Below are 10,399 nucleotides of genomic sequence, written 5' to 3' on the forward strand. Positions count from 1 at the left end.
CATATTCTATTTGCAGACAATATCTCCATATTCGCCAACGCCTCCTTGAGGTATGTTCGTACCCTGAAAAACTTCTTGATGAAATACCAAGAATTTTTCAGGGTAGTGCATTAGCTTAGAGAAAAGCAAACTCTTCCCTGGGAAGATTGCTCCAAGTCGAAAGCAGATCATTGTTGATACCCTTGAAATTCAGATCTGTAGCTTTCCGACTCAATACTTGGGCGTTGAAATATTTAAGGGAAGAGTGAAGAAAGAGGCCCTTCTGCCAGTGATGGACAAGGTGAAGGGGCACCTAGTGGGTTGAAAAGGCAACCTATTGTCTTTGGAGGGAAGAACAGAACTGGTTAGAATGGTCATTGCAGGTATCCCTAACCATAGTTTTCCTATTTATTGGTGGCCATCTTCCCTGTTAGCAACAATGGAACGGTGGATGAGAAATTTTATCTGGACGGGTGAGATAGAATCTGTAAGAAAAATTACAGTAAAATGGGACGCCCTTTGTAAGCCTAAAGATGAAGGAGGCTTAGGTATCAAGAGGCTCAGAGACATAAACAAAGCAATGCTATGCAAACTAGTATGGAGGATCAAGCATGAGAAGACGGCGGCCAACTCTTTCCTTAAGGCTTGATTTATTAAAAATGATGGCAGCTCCAAAAAAGGTGTTTCGTCTTCCATTGCATCGGGGGTTAAAAAGGTCTAGAGCTTTGTGGAGGAGAATCAAAGATGGATTATCGGGAATGGTAGTCTTGCAAATTTTTGGAAGGACAAATGGTGGGGGCCAAATTCAGTGCTTGAGGAGCTTCAGATAATGGATTTGACTGCTCTTAGATTTAATGCAAAGATGGGTGACTTTATTCATGGTGGAGAATGGGCAATCCCTGAGATGAGCTCGGTGGAGCTCATCAGAATATTTGACAAAATTAAGAGGATTAAAATCCCCTCAGGTGACTTAATGGAGACCTGCTGCTAGTCATTGTCGACTCTGGGGTCTTTCTCTACCTCTTCGGCTTGGGAGGGTATCAGAAGGACGACTAGCAAGGTCCCTTGGTACTCTCTGGTTTGGCGGAAAGGCCTACCTCCTAGGATCTCTACCTTAGGATGGCGTCTAGCCCATGGCAAACTCCCAATGGATGAGCAGATCCGGTATAAGGGGATCCATCTTACTTCCAGGTGCGCTCTCTACAACCAAGCTGAAGAAAGTATTAACCATATCTTCCTTAGATGCCCTTTTGTGACTAAAGTTTGGAAAACATTTGTTGAGTGCTTTGAGGTAAACTGGCATCAGCACCAGTCAATTGACAACCTGGTTCGATGGTGGAAGACAAAGGCTAGTGTTGTAAACCTTAAAACTCCCTGGATGATGGTTTTTTCTGTTATTGCAACAAACATTTGGTGGGAAAGGAACAGACGTCGGCATGACAATGATAACAGGGCTGCGATGCAAATATTTGAATATAGTCGTCAGGAGCTTGGCCCTTGCGTAGGGAAGCTGAAGGGGGAGGTGAAAGCTCCAATTGATGTTATTTGCTGCAGAAAACTGGGTTCGACAGTGGCGTCTCACAAGTATGTTCAGCCCCTCGAAGTTCACTGGTGTAAGCCCCAACCAAACTGGCTGAAGGTTAATGTGGATGGCAGCTCTCTGGGAAATCCAGGAAGGGCAGGAGCAGGAGGGATTGTTCAAGATAATGATGGCTAGGTGTGTGACTCATTTAGCATTTTTTTAGGAATAAAAAATTCTTATGAAGCAGAGGTTGAGGCAATTATTGAAGGTATTATGATGGCTAAGGCGATGGGGCAAGGGGCATGTGGATAGAATCTGACTCGTATGCTGTTGTTTCGGCGATCCAGAGGAATCATATCCCGTGGTTGATCCTCCAAAGATGGCTGGATAACAGATGTTATCCCTTTCTTGGAATCAATCCCTTGGAAGATATCCCATTGCTTTCGCGAAGCAAATCCAATTGCATATTTTCTGGTGAAAAAAGCCTCAAAATCTGGGAACTCAGAATTCTTGATGTCTTTCCCTAGACATGTTGCTGATTATGTAGAAAATGATATCGTGGGCAGGCATAGTTTTAGATTCTCCTAGGGCACTGCTTTCTTTCTCTGCTGTTAGCTATACCGAAGGTGGAGTTTGTTAGCGGCTCTAGGGGTCTCTGCTCTGTCCCTGTTTCTTCTTTATGATGTACTCCCTTTTCTTCTTAATATATTCATATTTTAGCAAAAAAAAAATTTTTTTATTCAATGCTTTGAAAAAAAAGTTTTATTTTTTTATTTTTTTTATTTTTTTTTTCATGTGTAGTATAGAAAATGTTGATATAACAAGGTGGAGCCTTGCCCATGGTGGGCCATATATTAGATACTAGTGTAAGGCTAATGGTTGGAGTTGGATTTGGCCCTCTTTTGGGCATCCGCAGGCCCCGTACTATCGTATTCCATTCAGAGATACATGGGGCATATTTCGGAAAGGCTCTATTCCTTATGAGTTTTCTAAAAGGAATATTAATAAATGGAAAATATTGGGGATTATGAAATATGATATTGGGAGTCATCACCCAGGGTTAGGGCTTAGGACCTAATGCGTGAGCCCAACCCATAAGGAAAGGGCTTAAAAGTTGGTCTAGTCTAGAGATAAGGGTATGTGTCAAATTGCAAAGTTGAGAAGGTAATAAGCACCCAATCCACCCGATTGAACTGGTCTTCGTACTAGATATTTAAAGAACAAACATTCTCCTTGGTCTTCCTACTAGATACTTAAAGAACAAACATTCTCCCCTGATCAATCCTATGTCGCATGCATCTAAATTATTGTTACACTACTATGTAACATAACCACATATGAACAAAAAGACCACATTTTACCTACTGAGTTGAGAAGTTATACCTATGGTCGCCCCTATTTAGGATAAAAAAGGGTTGGCCCCAGTTATTGTGGACAAGAACTTCAGTGAGGGCACTAGGGGAAAATGGTCATTTTCTTGGCATTTTTGCCCTAATTAAAGTTTCTGACTTCCAGAATTGTCTTTCCGAGCACTATCTAATTGTATGGGTTAAAATTTTTTTTTCTCATAAAATTTGAGATTCGCAAGGAAGGAGTCTTGTCTTATTGCACCTTGGGGATTTCTGACAATCCTTTTTCATGCTACTTTCGCACCATTGGAGAGTATTTAGAATCAATTCATCAATATATAGTGTGTAAATAATGTGTGCCACAAGATAATGCATGATTTGGCTACGTAGGGGTCTGAGGCTAGATTAGGGTTTCAGGTTGTCTTAGGGATTTAAGATGGGTATATCACTTCAAAGGGCCGCATTCTCATGGTTCAAAATTAATGTGGATGAATGTTCTCTAGGTAAACTCGGAAGAGTGGGAGCAGGTGGTGTTATTAGTGACTCAAATGCTATGGTAATAACATCTTTTGGGATCTCTCTAAGAGCAAGAACAAATTATGAAGCTGAATTCTGGAGCCTGGTTAAGGGTTTGATGGTGGCAAAAGAACTGGGAATTCAGCATTTAGGGATCGAATCAGATTATATAGTTTGTCATAATAGCAGTGAATAGAAAATCTATTCCTTGATATATTCTATAGGATTGGCTTTTCTTAAGTCCTTATCTTCAAGCCACTCAGTGGAAGATAATTCACTATTTCAGAGAAGCAAATACCTATTATATTTCTTTTCTAAATCTTTCATTTTTTTCTTTAATAGAAGTTCAAAATTTCTAGCAAAAAAAATATTCCATTGCGAACTATCTGGCCAAATCAGCATCTCGGAATAGTGCATCTTTTTTTATCCATGTCTTTCCTCGGTCACTAGAGGATGAGCTTCAGGTTGATTCATTGAATCAGCCTAGGGTTCGTTTCTTTTTTTTTTTTTTTGGTAGAAGGATAATTTTATTAAAATAAGGGCTTTGTTTGGTTGCCAGGAGAATGCAAATTTTTGATGTAAAGTGAAATTTTTTTTCCAAAAAAAATAAATTGAGATGTTTGGTTGCAAGGGAAATATATTTTACATGTAAAATTTCATTTATACACTAAAACTTTCCATTTTATTTTCCGACCAAATTGGGAAGAAAAAACAAAAATTCCTATTCTCATCGTCTCTCTATCACTCTCGTGACTTTCAAGTCTCACCCCGCTCGTGACTCTCACCCTGCGAGTAGGGTGAGGCGATCTCTCTCTCACAGGACTCTCAGCGATCTCATGACTCTCACCCTGTGCGCAGGGTGAGGCGATCTCTCTCTCACGTGATTCTCAGCGATCTCTCTCTCTGGCGACTCTCATCCTGCTCGAGCAGGGTGAGTTGATCTCTCTCTCACGCAACTCTCATTCTGTTCGTGGTTTTCCTTCTCAACAAGTTGTTGGTTCTCTTCCTCAGGAGAAGAATTTGGAATCTCTAATCCTCAGGTTTGATTTCTTCTTCACTTATGTTCATTCTCTTCTTTATTTTGTATCTCTTCTTCATTTTGTAACTAAGCTGTGTATGGCAATACATTGGTATGTGAGTATTGATCCTGCTCATCAAGTGTTTGATGAAATGTTTCATAGATAATTGGTTTCTGTTAATTTAAACATCCAACTCACCTTCACTGCTCTGTGAAAAAACTAATTTCATCTCAGGTTATAAATATCAAAAATGCATTTTATATAGGTAATGAGGCCAAGGTCATTGAAGCCATGCCTTATAGCTCTGCTTGAACTAATACTGGTATTGGGGTGTGGAAATAGAGATTGTGACAGGGCATATACTAAGGTTATCACAATCTACATTACAAGCAAAAGCGATACCCATTTCTGTAGCTAGTCCACAGTGTAGTTTTGGCAATCAGTGAGCATAAAGTCAAGAGAGACAGTGGTAACAGAAGTGATAAAAATTAAGTAATTCAATTAAAGATAGATATATTACTTACAGAAGAGAAGAGAAATAGCAAACGTTGTGGATGCTTGAAACACTATCTAAAGCAAAGAAGAATTAAAACTCAAAGCAAGATGAGAGAAGGGTGGGTACTGGTGAAGGTGGAAGTGAGTATCTGATGTTGAGAGGGATTGGTAGCATTTATAGAGAAAGGAAGGGGAAGAAGTGTAGGGCCATCAATCATTAGTGATACCCTTACTTTTAAGAAACAAAGAAGGATTGAGACTCTCTGGTTAACGAGTAGAACACGCGTCTCTACATGTTATCATAGAAATGCTCTCTGGAAATTTTTTTCATATGCAGTGCCTCAACCTCTTGATTGATACAAATGTAAATCGATGAGACCTTTTGAGAGAGAGAGAGAGAGAGAGAGAGGCTTTCAAATGGTGTTCATTTAACCAGGTCTATCTTCATCTTTCTTTTGGTCGTCGTTTCTTTAAGTTTCTCTGTCTCACTCTCAAAGACATCACACACAGGGAATGGTTGATTATCATAACTCTTCCGATTTTTACAAATTGAATTAGTGTTGCTTTCAAATCAAGATGGTTGAATGTGTTGGCTGACTAATGAAAAAATTGGTTATGTATTATGGATGATGCATCTGACTGTTGATTCACTGTTAGTTATTTTTTCTTTTCTTTTTGGGTGAATATTAGTTATATTTTCTTATTGCTAGCCATGTCAAGTTTTTTGTATTGACTACCTTTCTTTGGCACTGGGCATGATTTATGACGCACACACTTCAATGCAATTAGAGAGAACTTGCTTCATACATAAAAAGGTATGCATGCTCAAATGCAAAGACTGAAGATTTATGGGCTGTTTTAGAGGAAGAATCTGGTGAACCTGTGAACATGCCAATGAATTCATGGACGAAACCATTTCTTTTTCTTTCTTAGTGGGGGTTGGGGGGAGTGATGGTGGAGGTGATCTAAGCCAAATGGACATCCATTAACACTGTTTGGAGATTAATTAAAAAATTGCACAATGGACAGATCATCCATATTTAGTGATAAACACACCAAAGTTTACTTTTTCTTTTCTAAATTAAAAGAATGGGTATTTTTTGTAAACTATTGTGTGATGAAATCTGCTTGAAGACTATGCACTCTGTAAATGAAAAAAGGTATTTGATCTCTAAGTTGAAATAGGGAGAACTCTTAGATATTTTGTGGCATTTCATGGGCAGTGAGTGCCCACATTGATTGTATAGGAAGATTGAGTATCAGGGGACCCAACACATGAGAGGCCATGAAACCTTCTGATGTCCTCTGTTCCTTTCCTTCTTTTGTTGTTTCGGTATACACCTGCAGTTAATGCTTCCTTTACAGCCCCGCAAGGTAAAAACTTTGTAAACATATCCTCCATAAATAATTGCCCCACACATGCTGGGCAGGCTGCTGGGTGCCCAGCATGTGTCAGCCTCTCCCTCGCCTTTAGAAATGACTCCAATGGCTCTCCCACCCTAAAATAAGAAAGGGTAAATCATGAAACCAAGTGGATTGTGCCTTTGCAAAAATGAACTCTCGTTGAAATTTTTGTGTCTGTTAAGTAGTCCAAGGCTATTCTTATGATTTGGAAATTATAGTGAACTTAGATTTGGGTTATTTAATGTTGTTCTCTGTTCATCTCTCTGGCTTACTATCATTCTCTCTATTTATGGTTCTTCTTGTTTGGGCTGGTAGCAATTAGTAAATCATGTGATACGGATTGCTACTCCAACTGGGATTTAGTTCAATTTTCATTACCATGTGTAGGAAATACCTAGTAATTTTGTGCTGATAACTAATTGTCAAGGAACAATGGAAAAGTTTCCAATTGTACATGTAATTTGAAGATCAAAGTGGATTTTTGTTGAACTAATTCTGGAAATAATACTCATTCTGGTCCTAATAAGTTGATAGTTAAGAAGATTTCAATTGATGAGTCGGTTTATGGTTGCTAGTGATGATTTCCCTACTAATCTACTATGATACTTAATTTATCATATTACAAGAATAATCTAGATATTGGTGACATCTAATGCCACATTGGTAGTGAGGAATAGTCATTAAAGTTTCTTCATCCATCAACCTTTCATTGATGTTGGGATCTCCTAGCCTACTGGAGACATCTTCTGGGTGATTGTGATCCGCTTATCAAAGCATTTATTTTAAGACCCATGAGTTCAATTCCATCTAGCCAGTCACTATATGTAGGGGTTTAAGGGGTCCTATTTTTAGTATATCCAAGAAAACCATTAATTAGTGTTTGTGTTAGTTATTTTGTTGCATTATGAACTAATAGCCACTAACCTCTTACACTTTTCTGAGGCTCCTTTCAATCCCTCATTCACAGTTTTGTATGCTAGATCAAAAGATAGCTTAAAGCTTTGAAAAAAAAAATGATATGTACATAAATAGAACAATTATGAATTGTGAGGTTCTGTCTCTCGTGCACACATTGGCATATGTATGGAGGGCAATTCCAATATAGATAGTACTGGTGTATATAGTAATAGCTCAGTGTAATTAATCAACCTCAGTTACATCAAACAAAACCTAGCCTTCTTCTAATTGTAATTTGGCATATGTAGTGGCTAACAAACTTGTGCATTCAGTTTTCCATCGCCTTTTTAATTTTATTACCTCACAATAAGCATGGATATACTGGAAGTCCAATCAATAGGTCATATCAATGATAGTAAGCAGTTGGAAATCCATATTTTAGCTGAGATAGATTTTGCAATTGATCATTGTGTTGCCTTGAATTATGTATGAATTGCTGGTTCCACAGTGACATATTTTTCTGATGGGTTTTTGTAATGTTTCATCCTTCATTTTATTTCTTGCATGACAAGAAAAATAGCTCTAACTTGACTTAGACAGCGATTTATATTCAACTAAGGCATAGAAATGACTTAACTTACAAATTTTTGCAAGTTCACCCAAATGGTTACTGCAGTCTATTGTATGGCCAGAGAACAACATTATGTAAATAGGGCTGTGGCCAAACAAAGGAGAAACTTGAGCTTACCAGACATGGTTATGAATGAAAACCACATTTCTGAATCTAATCTGTGTTTTCTATAGGTGGATCTTGAGGTTTCTTGATCAAGGCCATTGATGTGGTAAGATAAATACAATCATTAGCTGTTTTATTCAGGTTTAGGATGCAATTGGTTGTCACTTAGATCCACTGACTTGGTTTTAGTTGCCATAGCATCAGAGTTCATATAGTTTGCACCGAAATGAACACATATCCATTTATCAATTATGTTTGGATGAGTAATAGAATTTGTTTCATTCCTTAAAAATGTAGAATGAACTACTTACTAATCAGAAAGAGTTCTCACAGTACATGAAAATTTTTCTTTGTAATTTAATAGCTAACTTCTTGCATCTCTTTAGTGCCTTCCTCTTCTTCTTTTTGTGTTTGTTTGTTCCATGCAGAGGTCATCTAGGAGGGCTACTAACTGAAGGAAATGACAAGGGATTCATAGAAATGCAACCAAGTTTATATAATGTTGTGCCTGAAGATAGGGAGAGATCAAAATTGGCTTTAAATTTACAGCAAATATATGAATTTCTGTTTTTTAAATCTGTTTATGCGTGGATTTACGTCAGCCCTTTGAATCTAGAATTAAACAGAAGTCAACACTGATAATCTCTTACTCTGCAGGTAGAAGTGCAAAAGGATTGTGTGTCACTGCTTCCATGGTCCATCCAAACCCACCTTCCAACTCAAAATGTTTAAAGTAATGCAATAGGGCTTGTGATCTTTTTGAACATTAGATATTTTTCATGAACAGTAATTTCATGGATGAAGTTGATTAGTTTTGTATCAAATGAACTTAATATGAGTTTTCTATTCATTTCTGTGAAATGAGAAGTTACAAAGTGTTTTAGTTGAAAACAAACTTCTAATATGATCACTGAACATTTTTCCAAGGATCGTCATTGTACTTGTTGTGAGAGCTTTACTTCTTTTTATAAGTTCTAGTATTTGGGTTCACAGTTCATTATATCACGACATGCCTTCACAAGCAGCAGTCCAAACAAATAGAGGTTTACACTTTTCTAATTGTTGTTTATATTTTAAAGAAGAGTAGTTGAATGTACTGTGTGTGTTTGTGGATGTGTGTGTGTGTGTGTGTGTGTGTGTGTGTGTGTGTGTGAGAGAGAGAGAGAGAGAGAGAGAGAGAGAGAGAGTGGAGTGATTCTTTTTATCTATTAATTGCTGTTGTATGCACTACATTACATCTTTGTTTTGTAGGATCAAGTCTTAATCATGCAAGCTACACTTAACTTTTAGAAATGATGAACAAAGAATACCTTATTTTTAATCAGCTGGGGTTGATCCATGATTCCTCTATTATTAGAATAATTTGGCTTCCATGTTGCATTTTTGAGGTCTCAACTTTCAAGTAACAGCACTGGTAGGGATTGCTTTTGAGAATGGTTATTGGAGAGCTTCTAAAACAACCTAACAATGGCTCTAAAAGGAAATGCCCACTATCGGTCTTCTTTACTTTAAAAATTTCCTTAAAAATTTTGAATTTGCTTAAAGGGAGTGAGAGAGTCACTATTGAACAAAGAATTGAGTACAAGCTGTTTGTAATGATAATTAACAGGAGAATAAAACTTATATATCATATGAAGTCATGCATCCAATGTATTGTATTCGTTGAAATTTCATTTCAAATTCATAAATTAGGGTGGCTTTGAGGTTATTAAGCCTTTTAAATTTTTTTTGCCTTTTCTAGTAAATATATATAGCATCTTCAATTTTTTAAAATTTTACATCTATTTTACATCCGACCAAACAACTCTAGGAAATGAATTTCACTTTACTTCTATTGCAACCAAACGACTCAAAAGGGAAAAAAAATTCCTTCACTGCCCTTCCCTTCCCTTCACTTCCCTTCCCTTTCCATTTCCCTTGCAACCAAACATAACCAATGGGGAAAACAAAAATTAGAGAAACAAAAGGAACATGCAGAAACCAATAGGCCAACTTGCAAACTCCACCTTCGGCATGGCCATCAGCAGAGAGAGCAAGCAAGAGGCTTAGCAGAAAAGAAAACGGTGCCTGTCCAAAGCATCAAATAGAATTCTGTGATGCCTAATTTAGACGCTTTCTTGGCCAGATAGTCAGCCACCACATTGGCTTCATGAAAACAATGTGAAATCTTCCATTGCATAGACTCTAGGAAGGAAATGGAAGACCCCCATATCTGCAGGGTGAACCATGGAATCTGCCTCCTCTGGACTGTTGAAACCACAGAAGAATAATCAGACTCGATCCAAACACCCTAGAATTGTGAACTTTTGCTAGCAAAATACCCTCCAAAACTGCCTCAAACTCAGTTTTATATATCACTTTGACCCCCCAAAAAGATGCAAAAGAATCGATGACCTGGCCGTCACAATTTCTCAGAACTCCTCCAATGCCTGCATTGCCTAGATTGCCAAGGGAGCTACCATCTACATTGATCTTAATTCAA

The 10,399-nt window shown here is 37.8% G+C and overlaps 1 long non-coding RNA gene across 1 annotated transcript; it reads left to right on the top strand.

Moving 5' to 3' along the window:
* The first annotated feature begins 4,062 nt into the window (after nt 1-4,062).
* LOC122080322 lies at nt 4,063-8,912 on the top strand. The gene is made up of 2 exons (XR_006140671.1): nt 4,063-4,406; nt 8,575-8,912. It is a non-coding gene; the product is annotated as an uncharacterized LOC122080322 (long non-coding RNA).
* Nucleotides 8,913-10,399: the final 1,487 nt, after the last annotated feature.

This window comes from Macadamia integrifolia, chromosome 5 (assembly GCF_013358625.1).
Source record: "Macadamia integrifolia cultivar HAES 741 chromosome 5, SCU_Mint_v3, whole genome shotgun sequence".
Taxonomy (NCBI): domain Eukaryota; kingdom Viridiplantae; phylum Streptophyta; class Magnoliopsida; order Proteales; family Proteaceae; genus Macadamia; species Macadamia integrifolia.